The 15,811-nt window shown below is 43.2% G+C and overlaps 1 protein-coding gene across 2 annotated transcripts in view; it reads right to left on the minus strand.

Annotated features, from left to right (window-relative positions):
• Positions 1–15,811, minus strand: part of LOC136303963 (chromatin assembly factor 1 subunit A-like) — a 220,802-nt gene that overhangs the window by 161,461 nt on the left and 43,530 nt on the right. Inside the window, exon 1 of one of the 2 annotated variants that reach the window (XR_010724333.1) lies at positions 7,495–7,583. The exons of the other annotated variant lie outside the window; for it this stretch is intronic. The gene's annotated coding sequence lies outside the window, so the exon portion shown is untranslated. Of the gene's footprint in view, positions 1–7,494; positions 7,584–15,811 lie in introns of those variants that run through there. 2 annotated transcript variants of the gene reach the window in all.

Consider the following 15,811-nt stretch of genomic DNA (forward strand, 5'->3'; position numbering starts at 1 on the left):
TTGGCTTTGATAGCAGCTTCAGCCACAGATGTTCTGCTGTTAATGAACGCCTGAGAACGATGCTGCTGAACGCTGTGGCGTCGGATACTCTCCTCAACATGTAATGATACAGATGGAGTCAACTTTATTCCATCTCACAGCTCGCTGCCATCACATTAATGCTGCTTTTCCGAAGGAAGATCTTTCAGAGGAAATATTCCTCACATGCAGCAAATGAATCATCACTGAAGGCTAACTGACACACACAGACACACACACACAGAGTTAAATCATGCTTTTTCAGGATTTGTTTGGATTTTTCTTTAAATAAATATTATCAGAGCCGCTAAACTAATTTCCTTCTTGTTCTTTTAGCAGGCTGATTAGAAATGTATTTCACAACCAACTCGTATCTTCTCAGAGCTGCATGTTCTCCTAAGTGTTTCCTCCATCAGTTTGCTATGTCAGTAGGCTTCTGAAGCACCTCAGAGATTTTTACAGTTTATATCAATTACTCTGCCCTTAGGCATTTAAATGAAATTAACCCATCTTTTCTCTTTCCACACAGGTAAACTCAGAGCAGCAGGGACCCTCATCCTGACATGAGGAGTGTTTATCTTTTGTGCTCGCACGCCCAAAGCAGAGCCTCTGCGCAGGGTACCAGCAGCAAAGGAATGTGGTGAAGGTGTTCAGGAGAAGAAGTCAGAGTATAAAATAGCATTGATACAACTTCTCCAGGAAAGTTCTGTGTACTTATTAGAGTCCTTAGAAGTTCTATTCCAGAACTACAGGAATTACAGAGCTACCCATCAGCTCTAGGATGCCTTTCATGTCCTCTGTCCTCACAATCGCACAGGAAAGAAGAGGGATCCACCGCTGCCTGGCACAGCACGTGTCACGGCGTGGACTAGATAAGGGCTGCAGTGCAGGGGAGGGGATGGAACATCCAGATCCTCACTGGTGCTGCCCAGCATTAAATAATTGCATTCCATTTGCCCCGGCTCCGGAGGGGAGCCAGCAAGGCTGCATCTGACCCAAAATGAAAGGCGAGATGATGCCATGGTTGTTGTGCAGCCTGCGGGATGTGTCACACCCAGGCCGTGTCCAAGCTAAATGCACAGGGATGGTGCACAAATGGATCAGGTCACAGGCCCCACGGTGAGGGCCCACAAACTGCTCCAAAGACTTCTATAGAAGAGAAAAATTCTCCTCACACACTAGCACATGTTGGATTTCTTTCAATTTGAGCACAGACTGGAAAGGGAAGAATGAATAAATAAATGTAGCCTTTGACACGGGAGCGTTCCTGCAGTACATAAGAGTACGCACGGGCATCCTGTTACCCACAGTTTGCAACATAAAAGTAGAAAAAAATGGGGAAAAAACCAAATTCCTGCGCTACCCGTCAGTTCTGGGATGTCTGTCCCCGTGGTGCCATGCTGTGGCTCAGAGTCTAAATTCGACTGGACACTTCAACCCCTCAACAAGCTCATCACAAGAGCTGGAGGTGAAACAAAGCCTACAGGACTGTCTAAGGGCAATTCTCCTGCTCGAAATTGTTTTTCTTAGAATCTCCTACACTTTCCTTTAGGTCTGTTTAGGGAAAAGGAAGCCTACAACAACTTCCCTCCTGAGTCTGGGGCAGAGCACAGGCACAGTACACTCCTATTGCACTGGAGATGATGCTTGTCTCCTCGGAAAAACAGAAAAGTGGATTAACTGGTTTCAAATCTAGCCCTTTGTGCCATCTTTCCTCCTTCCACAACCGCTCAGACAGGCTTGGATCACGCTCCTGAGTACCAATATTACACACTCACTTTGTTAATGACATTTTCACTGCACTAATCAATAAATAAATAGAAAAAAAAATTCCCTCGTTTAAAGTTCTCCTGTTAGCTTCACCTCAAAAACTTTAACTCAAGGTAAGCTCTACTCCACCTTCCAACCATTCTGGATCCCCAGCCCTTCTCGAGATCCTCTCTTTAAAACACTGTAAAAATGGCACTGGAAGCATTGCTTGTCACAGAACACCACTAATTGGCCAAGGTGTTCTAAAAGTAACGCTAACTTCAGTGTGAATTAGGGAATCTGCCAGCAGCTGGCTGTCTTTAAGCATGTACTGCAATTCTTACAGCACATTTCCAGGATGCCTTGAACACTTTACATTCTGTTCTTTTCTGCCACATGACTGAGAGAACGATGTCATTCTGAGATTTAGCATCAATTCATCTTCCTCTGGGTGAGACTTTGAAAGTCTTTCAGCTTTGGGCTGACATATTTACAATCCTGTTTCCTTTAGTTATTTCTTTCAGCTCCTTCCCAAATATTATTTTAAAACCACGGGTTATATTTACCAGGTCATCTGATACCAACAGCAATCTCATAAACATTTTAAAAGCAAATTTGTGCTAAGCCTGAAACAGAACACCAGATACGAGCTCTTAAATATTTCCCTGGATCCCATTCCAGTTCCTGCGTGCTATACTTACATTGTGCTGAAGCACACGTTCACCGCAACAAAAAAAGGAGACAAAAGCAGCAGATGCTCTTGCAAGACTTTCCAGATTTTGCTGCAGCTGCCACGAGAAGCTTCCGATAGAACAACTGATGCTGCAGCCTCCACAGAAAAGGATCGGCAGAAATACACAGAAATATTTATACAGAAATAGCTTGCAGGAGGATGTATTAAAAAAGCCCCTCTATATCCAACCAGGAGGACACCCCACCACACGTTTATGAAGCTGTGCTTGGTTAAAGGTAGAGGCCAAGCTTGTTTTAATTCCTTCCTTTCTACTCTGCCAGTGATCTCGGTTTAGCTACAGAATTCTCTGCCAAGGTTGCAGAACACTGGTTCCTAAACAGGGGTTGGAAAACAGAACTGCTCACAATTTAGGTATCTGAGGAGGTGATGAGAGACAAACACACACACGCCAGTAAAGGATGCTGAACATTTTTCCTTCAGTGATTCTTAATTTTGGAGGAGCTGGCACGGTTCTCCACCGGCAGATCTATCCACAATATTCTGCACAGTTTTTAACAACATCCTAATTTACAAGCTGCCAAGGACTGGGTGAGAGACAAGCCTCCAATGTTTCTTCACATGATTTCTAAATCTGTCTTTGGTTCGATTTTGTTTGCGAGAGAACATTTTGAGAAGCTCTCGCTCTCTGCTGAAGGGGCTTCTGCACATCAGAGTGTGAAAATATGCTCTAATGACAGCTCCTTATGCCGTGCTACAGCATTCCACGCTAGCAGGATGCTCATTTAGAACTGGGCGGGGGATGCTGCTGCACATGTGAGTTACATAAGAATTACATCAGCCTGACAGAGGGCTGTGCATGTCACTGACAGAACAAAAGAAGCATGGGGCCCCAGCCACTACGAGAAGTTTTGCTCAGTTTGAAGCTGAATCAAGGGTTCCAGATAAACAACTTTCTAGGTGGAACAGCTCTAATAATACCCACAAAATCAGTGCCCTGTATCCTCCTACGGCCTCTCTTCAACAACCGCTTGACAATCTTCAACTCCATCCACACTAAGACAGGAGGGCCAAAGTTTCCTGTTCAGGGCTTGCATTTCTCACACTGTGGCCCATTCCTAAGCCCACAGCAGAAAATACCAATTTCTGTGCAGTTCTTACAACAATTCCTTTCAGGGACACCTGGAACTGTACCCAGAGGCTGGTGATGTGCCCTGCCAAAACTCCAGACTCTTCCAGGGGGCATTTTCTGCTATTTCCAGGCTGACAGTGTTCAGTGGAACTGTAATTTCTACAGTGCTGTTTGTCAGCCTACAACACGTGGGGCACACAGTAACCACGTAATGCACGAACTTAAACATTTATTTTTTGCAACTAGATTGATTTTGTTAGTTAGTTTTGCAAATCAATGTGACAGGAACTCTAAATACAACCGGTAATTGGAAGGACAAGCAGCTGTAAACGGTTTTTCTGTTTGAAATTCCGTCCCCAGAGAAGCTTAAAGGATTTTTTTCACTGATTTCCCTACTACCAATTTTTGCCTTTTCTGTGAAACACGATGTTATTTCTACCCCAAGCTCTCTGAACAACCTAAAGCTTGAACTACGATGTTATCTGTGTCCAGGTGAAACGTGGCTGTCCCAGTGAAAACTGGGCAGACTCTATCCGATCACCAAATACCAGAGTTTGCTAAAAAAATCAACAAATCCGTCTTTCCACGTCTGTACACTGGGTGACTGCTCACATCAGAACTAGTGAAAACAGAACCTGTGCAACGCTGCTCTTCTTCTCCTCCTTTGAAACAGCATCTAGTTTTGCCTTTACAGGAAAAATCCTTTGGCTGTTCTGGATGTACAATACCCTCAGTCGGGAAATGTCAATTTTTATATGAATATACACGTGGTGGGGGATTCTAACGTTGCTCTACACTTCACAAGGAGCTTCCCACCTACACAGAGGGAGCCTTTAGAGCAGAAATTTGAACACCTCAGCACAAGCTGACCTTAAGAATAAAAGGTTTGATTAAAAAAAAGAACCATTTCAAGCTATGGCTGAATGAAAAGGATAACACTGCAAAGAGGGCTGCTGCTTGTTGCTATCAAAGGGAGGTCAAGTACAGTATCCATTAAGCACAGGAAATAAACAGAAACTACTTTAAGAGTAAATAAAACACAGGCAGAGATTCCTGTGGCTGCCAGCCCAGTTCAAGCCAAATATTTTTACAAGTGACCTCACACTTCTTGGTCATGGATGATTCAGGGACGCCACATTAAATATACAAATGTGCAGAGTAGTGTAGTCTAACAAAATAATACAATTAAATAAAACAGGTATTATGTGACCAGGAGATGCAAGGAAGATCTAAATATTTTCTGCTTCAGAAGGAGAAAGGTCAAAAGGATCAGTATCTTACAGAGCCCTGCAACATTAACTGACTGTGAGCACAAGGAACGAGCGGGTCAAGATTTCACCGCAATTAAACCTGAGGAGGGAGCCTGCATGATTCCTTGAGCATGGATTTAAATTCTCCTTCCCCTCGTTCAGAATTCGTATTTCTGTTCTTAATTCATGCTTGAAGATTTGCCCTCTTAGGCAAAAGATCTGAGCTGGAAAAGATTCTTGATAATAAAGACAATGTAAAACCTTCATTTCAGTGAACACTTAGCATTTCCCCCCTTTTGGAATATCAGTTTTCATATTATTTCCAGCCAGTGTGCATTTTTTTGCTTGAAATCAACTGCTTAGCCACAAGTGCGTGCCAGTTTAAACAGTGCTGGTTGGAGAACATTATTTTCACCTTTATTGGACAAAAAAGTATCATAGGAAGTTGCCTCCCCCTGGAAAGTGAACCCAGTTGGAAATAAATGAACTGGGATACAGCCAGGCCTGGGAAATGTAGAACAAAAATCTACTTAGCAGAGAGGTGCACATCTTAAATGCTTCGATGGAGTTATCTTGTAAGAAGATGGAATTCTTTCTGTGCCCACATCCCATGAAAACAGCTGGATTTTGCAGAATCAATGTCATAATTGTACACGCTCCCCACAGATGCAGCGGGATCCTAACAGCATCTGATTTTAATGAGGTAAAATATTCCATATTACTGCATCCCCCACAATCTGCAGCCACAAGCAGCGGCCCACCACAACATATTTTGTGTTTTGAGGGCATAAATGAGAATTCCGGCCTCATGGTCTGCAGGCTGCATACACAGAGAGAGGGGAAAAGTTCTTATCTTCAGCCTTAGTTTGTGTGTGAATGGACATCAGAGGGTACTGGATAAAATTCTAGGTCAGTGCCTAAACAACACCCAGAACAAAGTCAGTAACTCAGGCTTTGTCTCCTGACTTCTAGGATTCCCTGCAGATTGCACAATCCAAAGAAATTCCCAAACAGCAGAAGCCACAAAATCCCTGCACAGTCTTCAGAACAGGTTGTAGAGAAAACACAGCCAACTTTAGAGGAATTTAACAAATTAAAAATAGCCCAGAGGACTATTCCTCTGAAAGCTTGGATAATCATGTTTTTTCAGGAAAGTGTTTTTTCAGGAAGGTGTTTCCTGGAAAAAAAAACCCAAAACATTTGCTTTACACGTGATGGTGTGTGCTTCACACCAAGCAACATTTTCCACTTCTCAGTGCCGTTCAAATTTGAAAATGTGATTCAGTCATCCCAACTGCTACGTTATTAATACCTATAATTATTTGATAATGTAACCTATGATCATATGCACAGTCTTGCTACTTGGAAGAAAATGCTTTCTGCTCTTTTTTGAATTTCTGTGTCAAGGTTTGACAAAACACTTGATTTTTCAGTTGTGCTGATGCATCGGAGGGTGCCATGAACTTGTCCCTTCTCATTAATGTGGTTCAACTGTCAGAAGACACTTGTGGTCCAGGCAGCCCAGTCATCCTAAATGCCACAATTTCCCTCAGACATCCTGTGGCTGAAAACTTCCTAGGACTACATCCCTTTTGGGGAATATAAGTTACACTCTTACACTAACAAAATCTGGGATATGTTCATCTCAGCTGAGTGTTTCTTGGCTTAATTGGCTCAAAAGGTATTTCAGATTTTCACTGCTGCCATGATTTCTGTGTCCACATCTTGGAAAACAATTCAGACCGCTGGGCAGTCGTACCCTGGAGGAATCAGAGTGAATGAAATAAACCTTGGCCCATTTCTCAGAATAAGCCAGTGAAGATTGCTTTGAAAACCCTGCAAGATAGAACTGCTATTGATATCCTGGAGATCCTTCCATCTCCTATCATCCACACAGGCCTGTCAGCAAATTATTAACAAGTGAAATGCCAGCTGTAAGCGAGTCATTTGTGAAGCTGTGGGATTTTTTTCTTTCTTTCCTTCCTTCCTTCCTCTTTTTTTTTTTTTTTTTATTTCCTGCCCAACATTTTATGGATTAAATTCTTGGAAGCTTAACTCTGGCAGCACATCCACGTGACAGGTGAGATTTTCTGCAGGAAGAGAAACCATATTCTTCTCAGTCAAGCAGTGTTTGGTGCCCACCAAAGCCACCCTAAAATTTCACCTCAGCTGGACAGGGGAGAGAAAATACCATGAGAAGCTCGAGGACAGAGACCAGGGCAGGGAGAAATCAGTGAGTGGGCAAAACAGACTCGGCTAGGGGAGACTGGTTCAGAGTAGAAGAATGAGAAATAAAGGAAAATCTTTGAAAATGCCACTTTCCCTCCACCCCTCCCTGCTTCCCAAGTTTTGCTTCAATTCCAAACTCTCTCCCTCCTCCCCTCACCCGGCAGCACAGGGAGATGGGGCAGGGGGGTTGTGGTCAGTCCATCCCAGGTTTTCTCCTCAGGGAGACTCCTCACACCCTTGCCCTGCTCCACTTCCCCACAAATACTGTGCTTCCTGGACTTCAGGGAACCTCTGGGCTCCTGAATGAAACACTGAAATTAGAAGCTTGAAATACATCAGCGAAGCGCTGTGACAAGGTTTCCGTCGTAAATTTACACATCTGCAACGAAATAAATTATCAATGCCCAAATTACTTTCAATCATACCATATTTTGAAGAAACAACCGGGTCATCTCTGATTTAAATGACTGCATTTCACTGTCTTGATTGCAACTGCTTTTCCCTCGGTTCCTCAATTTGTGCCCACTAAGACACAGCTCGCTGAAGGTCTCTGGCGTCACCCACCCCCAGTTTTCCTCTGTTGCCACGGTAGAAACAATGAACAGATGACAAAAAAGAAAGAAAATTCCTTTTCCCAACAGGTCACTCTCATACAGCACTCCAGAGGGCACCCATGAATGAATGGCAAATGGCCACTCGGAGAGGCGCCAAATGCCATTAATCAACGCACCAATGTGGCAACACTGAGCTTTGTGACAGGCATGATTTAATCTATTGTTTGCTAATCAACCTCATCTATGGCCATTCTGGAGCTCTCATAAATCCAAGAGTTATTGTTGGTCTTTTGGAGCAGAGCGCTTCCAGAATGTCTCACTTAATAATCACAAATTGCTCTTTTCTCCAGTCAAAGAGGTGAACATTTCACGATTGTTGGAGAGAACAGATTATGTCAGCTGGAGCCAACAGTGTGTGCTTTGTCTCACTGAATCCTGCTGGACCCCAAGCGGCCCTCCCAAACCTCCCTGCAATCTCCACGTTGGAAGCTGCTCCCTGGGAGCAGTGGATAATAATGTCATTCATGCAGTGCCCGATTCAGATTTAATCACTGGAATGACTTACCCGCCAATTAAAGGGCAATGCTACTTCCGTGGGTTATTGTTCCTCCGATTTACAACCTAGCACCACAAAGCACCCCAAAAACCCCAAACCTAGCTCATCAGTATGCAATATTTAGGGCATTACTTCATCCCCGGCTTTATCTTCCGAATTAAGATGAATTCTCCATTTGATGAAGGAAGGGGTGAATCACTGTGGCCCTTTCAGAATGTGCACACTCAAAAGATCACGAAAATTCCGAATTTATACTGAGACAACATCTGGGGGCAAAGCTGTCATTTATAACATCTCAGACTGCAACTCTGAAGCCCATAAAACTGACGCTTTTACAGATTGAAAAGAAAACTGCCGAAGAGAATGGATCAGCTTACGGAGTCCCCCTCACTGGAGCTATTCCTGAACCCTCTGGACACAACCCTGGGCCCTGTGCTCTGGGATGACCCTGCCCGAACAGGGTGGTGTGACCAGGTGAACCGCTGTGGGCCCTTCCTAACTGAGCCATTTTAGGATTCTGGGATTCTCTCTCTGCCTCAGACAAACTGGGGCTGCCAGATTATAGACTCACAGACAGAATGGATTAGGTTAGCAGGGACCTTAAAACCCTTTTTATTCCACCCCCCGCCATGGGGCATCCCAGGCACCTTCCACCATTCCAGGGGCATCCCTAGTGTGAAACAGGGGCTGTTTTGTGCCTTGAACACAATGCTGGTTGCATGGAGGGATATCAAGACCAGGACTCAGCTCCTGAAATTGGACAGAGAAAGAGGTAGAGGGGTCATGAACCTTTTCTATCCAACTATCCTGATCTGTTTTTCTTTATTAAACATAGAATAAGCGGGTTTCAGTGAAGCACCCCCAGTGATGAACAATTCTGCTTCAGATAAATGGCTCAAATTACCCCTTTACATCAGTTGTAACATCAGAGCACAAAATCCAGCGGCAAAATCAAGGACAGAACACGATGACAGCAAACGACATGGAGGGGCAGGTCTTCTGCCAGACCACGTTTCCTTTAGCAATATGGCTTACTAAAAAAATTATCAATCTTCAGCACAGTTGCAGAACTGTGACAAGGAAGCAGAAGCACGAGGAAGCTGAAAAGCTCCTGGGTATTGTATTATAATTAAATGGCTACAAATTCCTCTGTCGGGAGTTAAAGATTAATCCAGCTGAATCTGCCAGATCCAAACCTGCATTCTGTCTGCTAAAACAAGGCTGAGTTCTAACTCAGATAATTTAATCACACTTCTGGCGACTTACAAGACCCATGGACTGTCCACAAGCACAGAATACATCTGGTTTGACATCCAAGTCCATTTTTCTACTGATCTGCGTGTTTTTAACAATAAAATATATATATTTCAGACAGAGAAAACACGATATGCAATAGGATTATTAGTTATAAAGGGAGTTATTTGCAATCCCCTCAGTGTTACAGCCTGAAGATAACTCAGCGATGAGTCAAATGGTCTCCAGTGAAAATCAGGAACCAAATGGCCGAAGAATTGGTTTTTCAGGGCTGGAAAAGATGACACATCTGAGAAGTGCTTCAAGGCCTGCACGGTGTGAATAACGTTTAACTCACAGCTGTTATGAAAGCAGCTGGACTGGGGACACATGGAGGCCTGGAGTCACCACCCTCTCCCCTTCTCATCGAAATTCTTTAACATCTGATGGATTTCATCACAATAAGCCCCTCAAGGCAGTGGCTTTGAATTAATCAAGCAAAAGCTGTGAGATATTTCTCAGTGGAGCCCAGTTGTACATTACCACCTATATCTTGATGGGTTTGAGGCATTACTGGAGCTCAGAAATTCCCATCACATTTCCACCCCAGACAGTTTGGGTCTGCAAACTGTTAGAAGAAAAAAAACTGTGCCCGTAATCTTATTTTAAGGAGATCCACCAACTTCTATGTCTCATCCTTCCATCACAACAGGAAAAAGTGGGGCAGCAGTTGTGTTCTATTTGTTAAATAAATATAAATCAGGCCATTACACTGTGGAAACTGCAATACCTCAAATTCCCCCAAATACATAAAGGAATAAGTGGATGTGGGCCTGTTGTGGAATAATTATTATTATCATTATTATTATTATTATTATTATTAATAATAATAATAATAATAATAATATTAGTGGGAAAGTCATATGCTGAATTATTAAGTTGTGGCTAAGAAACCCCATTGAAACAGCCAAGGTTTTTAGCTAATTTGCCTTGTTGCAAATATTTAAAAATACTCCTCATCCTCCTTCAGCTAGAACTGAGAAGATTTTCTGACTGTAGCTTTAGAAAAAAAAAGACCTTAATCGAATTGACACGGAAATCATTTATGAGATTTGTGTTTTACAATCAATGCTCCTTCACTTCATGCCATAAAAGTCTCTTCCCCACCTCCAGTTTTCAAATTGTGCAGAAGCTCCTCTTGTTTCACTATTCAGAGGAAGCTCTTGGCACTGGTCATGACACTACCACGTATTCTTTTGTTTTCACATGTCCCAGGTGTTAGGACATTTTCAACATTTCTACTCAGGTAAGAAAAAACCTCATTTTTTGCTTATTTTTTAATCTAAGCGTTCTTTCGCTGACTATCTTGAATATTTTTCCCCCAGCTGTGTGAGACACTGTAGTACCAGCTACAAACAAACTCAGGGCGTAAACAGCATTGTCCCCTGCTCCAGGAGTTTTCTTGTTTCTCTGGAGTCAGCTTAGCAAATAAGGAGGAGAAAGCAGAGGAGCCCGGGAGCCACCTGCATTTATTTCGCTGGAAGGAGGGTTCTGAGAAAAGGGAAATGAGACTGGAAGTTCAAAAAGAAAAAGGAAGGGAGGAAATGTGAAACATGCTCGGGCAATTAATTGTGGTTTCGGTGATTAATGAATCCTGAGTCTTGGACTTGCAATCCTAACGTATGCAATCACGTAATAGATGTTCAAAAATAACACAGGGAAAGATCCTGTTTAGTTATGGGTTTGGGGGTTTTTTTAAGAGTATAATATTAAATAACCTAAACAGAGGATACTGATCAGAATACTGGCTCAGGTTAGTTTTACTACTTTCAGATCTGCGAGATTTTTGGTGCAGGTCAGGCAAAAAAAGAAGATTTAAAGTGTGTGATGGTGATGATACTGTGAGGAGCTCATATAACACATGTCATGATTTTGTACATTCGAATAAAAAATGCGTTCAGTTCGAAGGGCAAGTTTCACCTGAAAATATAAATTCTCACTTTTTATCTCTGTGAGATAAAGGCACTGCTTTCCCTCCCCCTGTTTTGCTGAACCACGGCAGCACTCAGTGTCACTCATCTTTTTTTAAAATGGAATTCCTTCAGTGACTCAATGGGATCCAACACACGCTTCCTTCCTTGCAATTCATCCTAAATTCAGGGTGAATATCTCAAACGCTCCCAATACTCCCCTTCTCTCCTAAATATCCCCATTAATATTTTTAACCGTGACTCACAAGAAACACTGAAAGCTTGAGTAAGAAGTGCTGAATGAATTCCTCTTTCATTACAGGAACAAAGATAAGTACACGAGAGTACTTCCAAATATGTGAACATCGGGAAAAGAAGATTTATTTCCCCTTCAGCAAGAAGATTTTGGGACATACACTGAGTAAGGTTGCTGCTACATCAAGGCCTTTTCTTCAGAAGAGGAAATGATGCTTAAATTAACTCTGACTTAATGAACTTCCCTTCAGAATGACAAAATACACTTTGTCCAGCTCTTTGCCATGATTTTCATTGCTGCGTCAAGAAGAAAGGACTCGCTTATCAAAGCGCCAAGGACAGTGAATTTTTCATAAGCTCCATGGATAAACTGTCGTCCTTCTTACAAAAATTTTCCAATTCTTCTGGTGATTTTCCAAAAAAAATTATGCAGCTCTTCAAATAATTCTGCTGTTGAGATCTCTTTGGTTTTAAAACATTAGTATCCCACATTCTCAGTGCTTCTATTAAATCTTGTCCTGAAAGAACCAAAAATGTTTCGTTTTTCATATTCTTTCATGGCACTCACTCCTCACTGCCGTACCCAAGGTAGAGGATTTCTTTCTGCTGAAGACATTCAGCATTAATGAATTCAGTCTAAAGATCATTAATATAGTTGTTGAAGAGTTTAAGTTCTAACGAGTGCCTTTTGGTAAGTTATGATTTTATAAATATATCGTTAGATTTACTTAGAAATATTAATTCTACAACGAAAAAGACTGAAAATCACCACCTTGGCCAAATCAGGAGGTAAAGGGGTAAACTGCAGAATAAATCAGAAAAAAAGACTGGATCCTGAGGTCACTGTCAATGAAAGCTGAATTAAACCATTTTGACAGAGCTACAAAAATACAACTGGAAACCTGTTTGGACTCAGAAAACCTGGCTGAGGCGCTGAACAAAAAATGCTGGAAATTTCTACCGACAAAAATTAGAAGTTACGTGTTGACATCATTTTTCTGCTGGGAAATCAGACCAGACCATCCTACTCATAGGATAGATCATATTCAGCACCAGAACTGCGTAGAAAAAGAATGATTTAAACAGAGGGCCTGAGAGGTCACATTCAAAATCACAATAATAAGATTTAGGAACAACAGCCCCCTTATTTCAGAGGAAAAATACTGCCAGAAACTCCAGCGTTAAGCAATGCTTTAAGACGAGATGTTTGTGAGTTTTCTGTACAAGTTCTGATGTTTCATTCAGCACAATTGCAAGACTTTCCATGTGGTTTTGGGGGAAAAAAAAAAAAAAAATGGGGTCATGGAAATTTCTGAGGATGGCTTCTGAGGTTTTGCAGAATTGCTGGTATCGGTCCCTTGTCCAAAAGGTTAAATCAGTGAAGTTGTGTTAAAGATGATTCACATCTTCAGAGAAAACACCGGACGGGCCAAAGTCATGCTTGGTGCAACTCCAGTGCATTTAATGGAGTTACATGAGGGATTGATTTTTGTTAATCTTGGATCAAACTGTTCGGCCCCATTAAATTTCAGCTTAAAAAAATAATAAACTGAGAAGGATAACATGAGGGCTTGGAGCCTCGGGGCCCACAGGCCTCATTCCTCACGGACACCATGAGCTCATCTCCAAGGTTGGTTCACAGATATTAAACAAACTGACTTCCACCTCCTCCCTTGGAAATGGCGCTGCCCTGGGACTCTCCTCTGTTTGCGGCTGTTTTCTCGGGGATGAAGGGCTGGAGGGGGCGGTCCCCACCGTGGGGAGGTGATCCAAAACAAACCTGGTTCCTTTGGGAAGGCGGCACGGTTAGCGCAGGAAGTGCTGGGATGGGACACGCGGAGTTCTGAGCGCTCTGGGGTACGCTGGGTGCCCGTCAGCTCCTTGGGCAGCATTCCATGCGAACAAACCTTCGCTCTGATGGCAACAGATGAGAAACCTCGGCTTCTCACCGCAGCGAACACTTTGAAAGTGGGCCATGAGAAATAGCTCACTCTCAGCCCTCAGGAAGCCACTTGATGTAAAATAAAGCTTTTCCTCCTGCAGCCACGCTCCCAGAAATCCACCCAGTGGGATCGATCAGTTCTGAGATGCTTCTCCCCAGGCTGGATGACAAAACCACTTGACGATGCTCTACAGCCCTGATCAATACTGGCTACCTGAGGCCCAGCACCCCACACCCAAAGGGGGCTGGAACCCTGAGAACCCCGTCCAGGGAACTTCTCTTTCACTCTCACCAGGTGGAAACCCCCCTCTCTTCAGAAATGGGAACATTCGGAGCTGACATCATTTTTTTGGTTCCCCTCCTCAGCCTCCACCTAAGGGTAGCAGATGTTCGAATGACGTGCTTCAATAATGAAAACTGGAAAGTTGAACACGTTTCTTTTTCTTCTTTTCAATCTAGACACCGAGAGGAGAAGTTTGAATATTGCTTTTATATATTTGCAGCAAAAAAAGGAGATAATGAGGGTGTTTTGTCCAGCAAACCACACTGCAGCCCTTCTTGTACCCTTGGATCAGCTCATTGCAGGACAAAACCAAAACATTTGCAGCCTTTCGGGGTTTCTATGGGTTGCTTCCCTCATTGAAAAGTGCAGCAGGGACTTTTTAATCTTCGGGGTTTTTATTTTTCCCACCATTCAGAAGCCCACCCAGGCAGCATGTAATTCATCCAGACAGGAAATATTCCATTGTGTGGGCCAGAGCACTTGGAAATGATTCACTTGTACCTGAGTTCAAAGCTTCTGGCATAGATCTCTGGTACATTCTAGTGTGCAGTCATTCTTGCCTCAGACTTCTGTGTTCCATGCAAATCAGCTGCTTCAGCAAGGCTGATGAAAAAGTTCAGTGGCTTCAAGCTAGCCTGGATTTAAAAGTTCGTCTGGGATTTATGAAAAGGAAACAGAGAATAAATCTTCTCGGGGCGAAACCCTGCAGGAAAAGGCTGCATTTCATGCAACTGCTGGCCCAGAAGAGAGAGTTTCTTTTCCCCCTAGGCTGGAAAGTGATTTGAAGTCCAGTATCTTAACTCACCCCATCATGATGGGTACATAAGATCACTGCACTTTCCCAGCAATCTTTTTCCTGGTTTGTTCAGTGCTGCAGAGGGTGGCTGTTCTGCACAGGTGGAAGAAACAAGACAAACACCACCTTCACTACAGCTCTTCTGTTCTCCTCTTACTGCACGCAACGAGGGCATCTGTGAGGATCCACATTATGCCTGGATACAAACTGGAAATTATTTTCCAAATGCATGGAATCATTGGAGATGAGACTCTGTCTCTCCTCTCGCCTGATGTATTTTAAATCATGTTCAAAAAAAAAAAACCATCCCTTGGAAGTGAAATGTAACAGAAAGGTAAGAACAGTAAAGAGCAAAAATCTGCATCCCTCAGTGACCCAGAACTTCTAATATTACAATTCTCCAAGAAGAAGGCAGCAAAGGCAAGACACTCAACCCCCAACTTCCCTCAGTTTTAGTGTTTTTCTGAATCACTGAACATATTATGAAGTGTTTGGACAGCACCCTCAGGCACAGGGTGGGATTGTTGGGATGTCCTGTGCAGGGCCAGCAGGTGGATGATCCAACCCAGGATATTCTGCAATTCTGTGGATTCAGATGTAATTTTTCCAGCCCAATATATTAAGGAAAAGTCTACTGTCTTTGGCAAGCTCATCAGCACCAAAGTTGCTTAGCTCTTATCAACTTCCTGAGCTATGCAGTTCCCAGACCCACTTTCAGCAGCCTGAGCTGATGTCCCCCACAGAAGCACTCCAAATCTCTCCTTTTATCCATTCTAGGTAATTCCCAGCATTTCTTTAACAACTCCACAAATGTCAGTAGAAACCCACTGGCAAAACAAGGTGCACACTCTGCAGGATTGACTCATTCCACGGCATGGACCAACCCTTCTCTCTGGATCACTGAAATTCCCTGAGTTCACACTAGAGATCACCACCGGGGAGAAGACTACAACAAGGAAATGGTGCAGAACTGCAGCGCACAAACACGGAGCATCCTTTATCACTGATCCCAGCTTCCAGCAATATCTTGCCAGGCAGTCTGAAAGGAGCTGAGGTCAAGCTGGAATCGGTTGCCCGGAGAAGCTGTGGCTGCCCCTGGATCCCTGGAAGTGCTCAAGGCCAGGTTGGACAGGGCTTGGAGCAACCTGGGATA

This window comes from Chamaea fasciata, unplaced genomic scaffold (genome assembly GCF_029207755.1).
Source record: "Chamaea fasciata isolate MVZ Bird 193981 ecotype frontalis unplaced genomic scaffold, bChaFas1.0.hap1 SCAF_2, whole genome shotgun sequence".
NCBI lineage: Eukaryota > Metazoa > Chordata > Aves > Passeriformes > Sylviidae > Chamaea > Chamaea fasciata.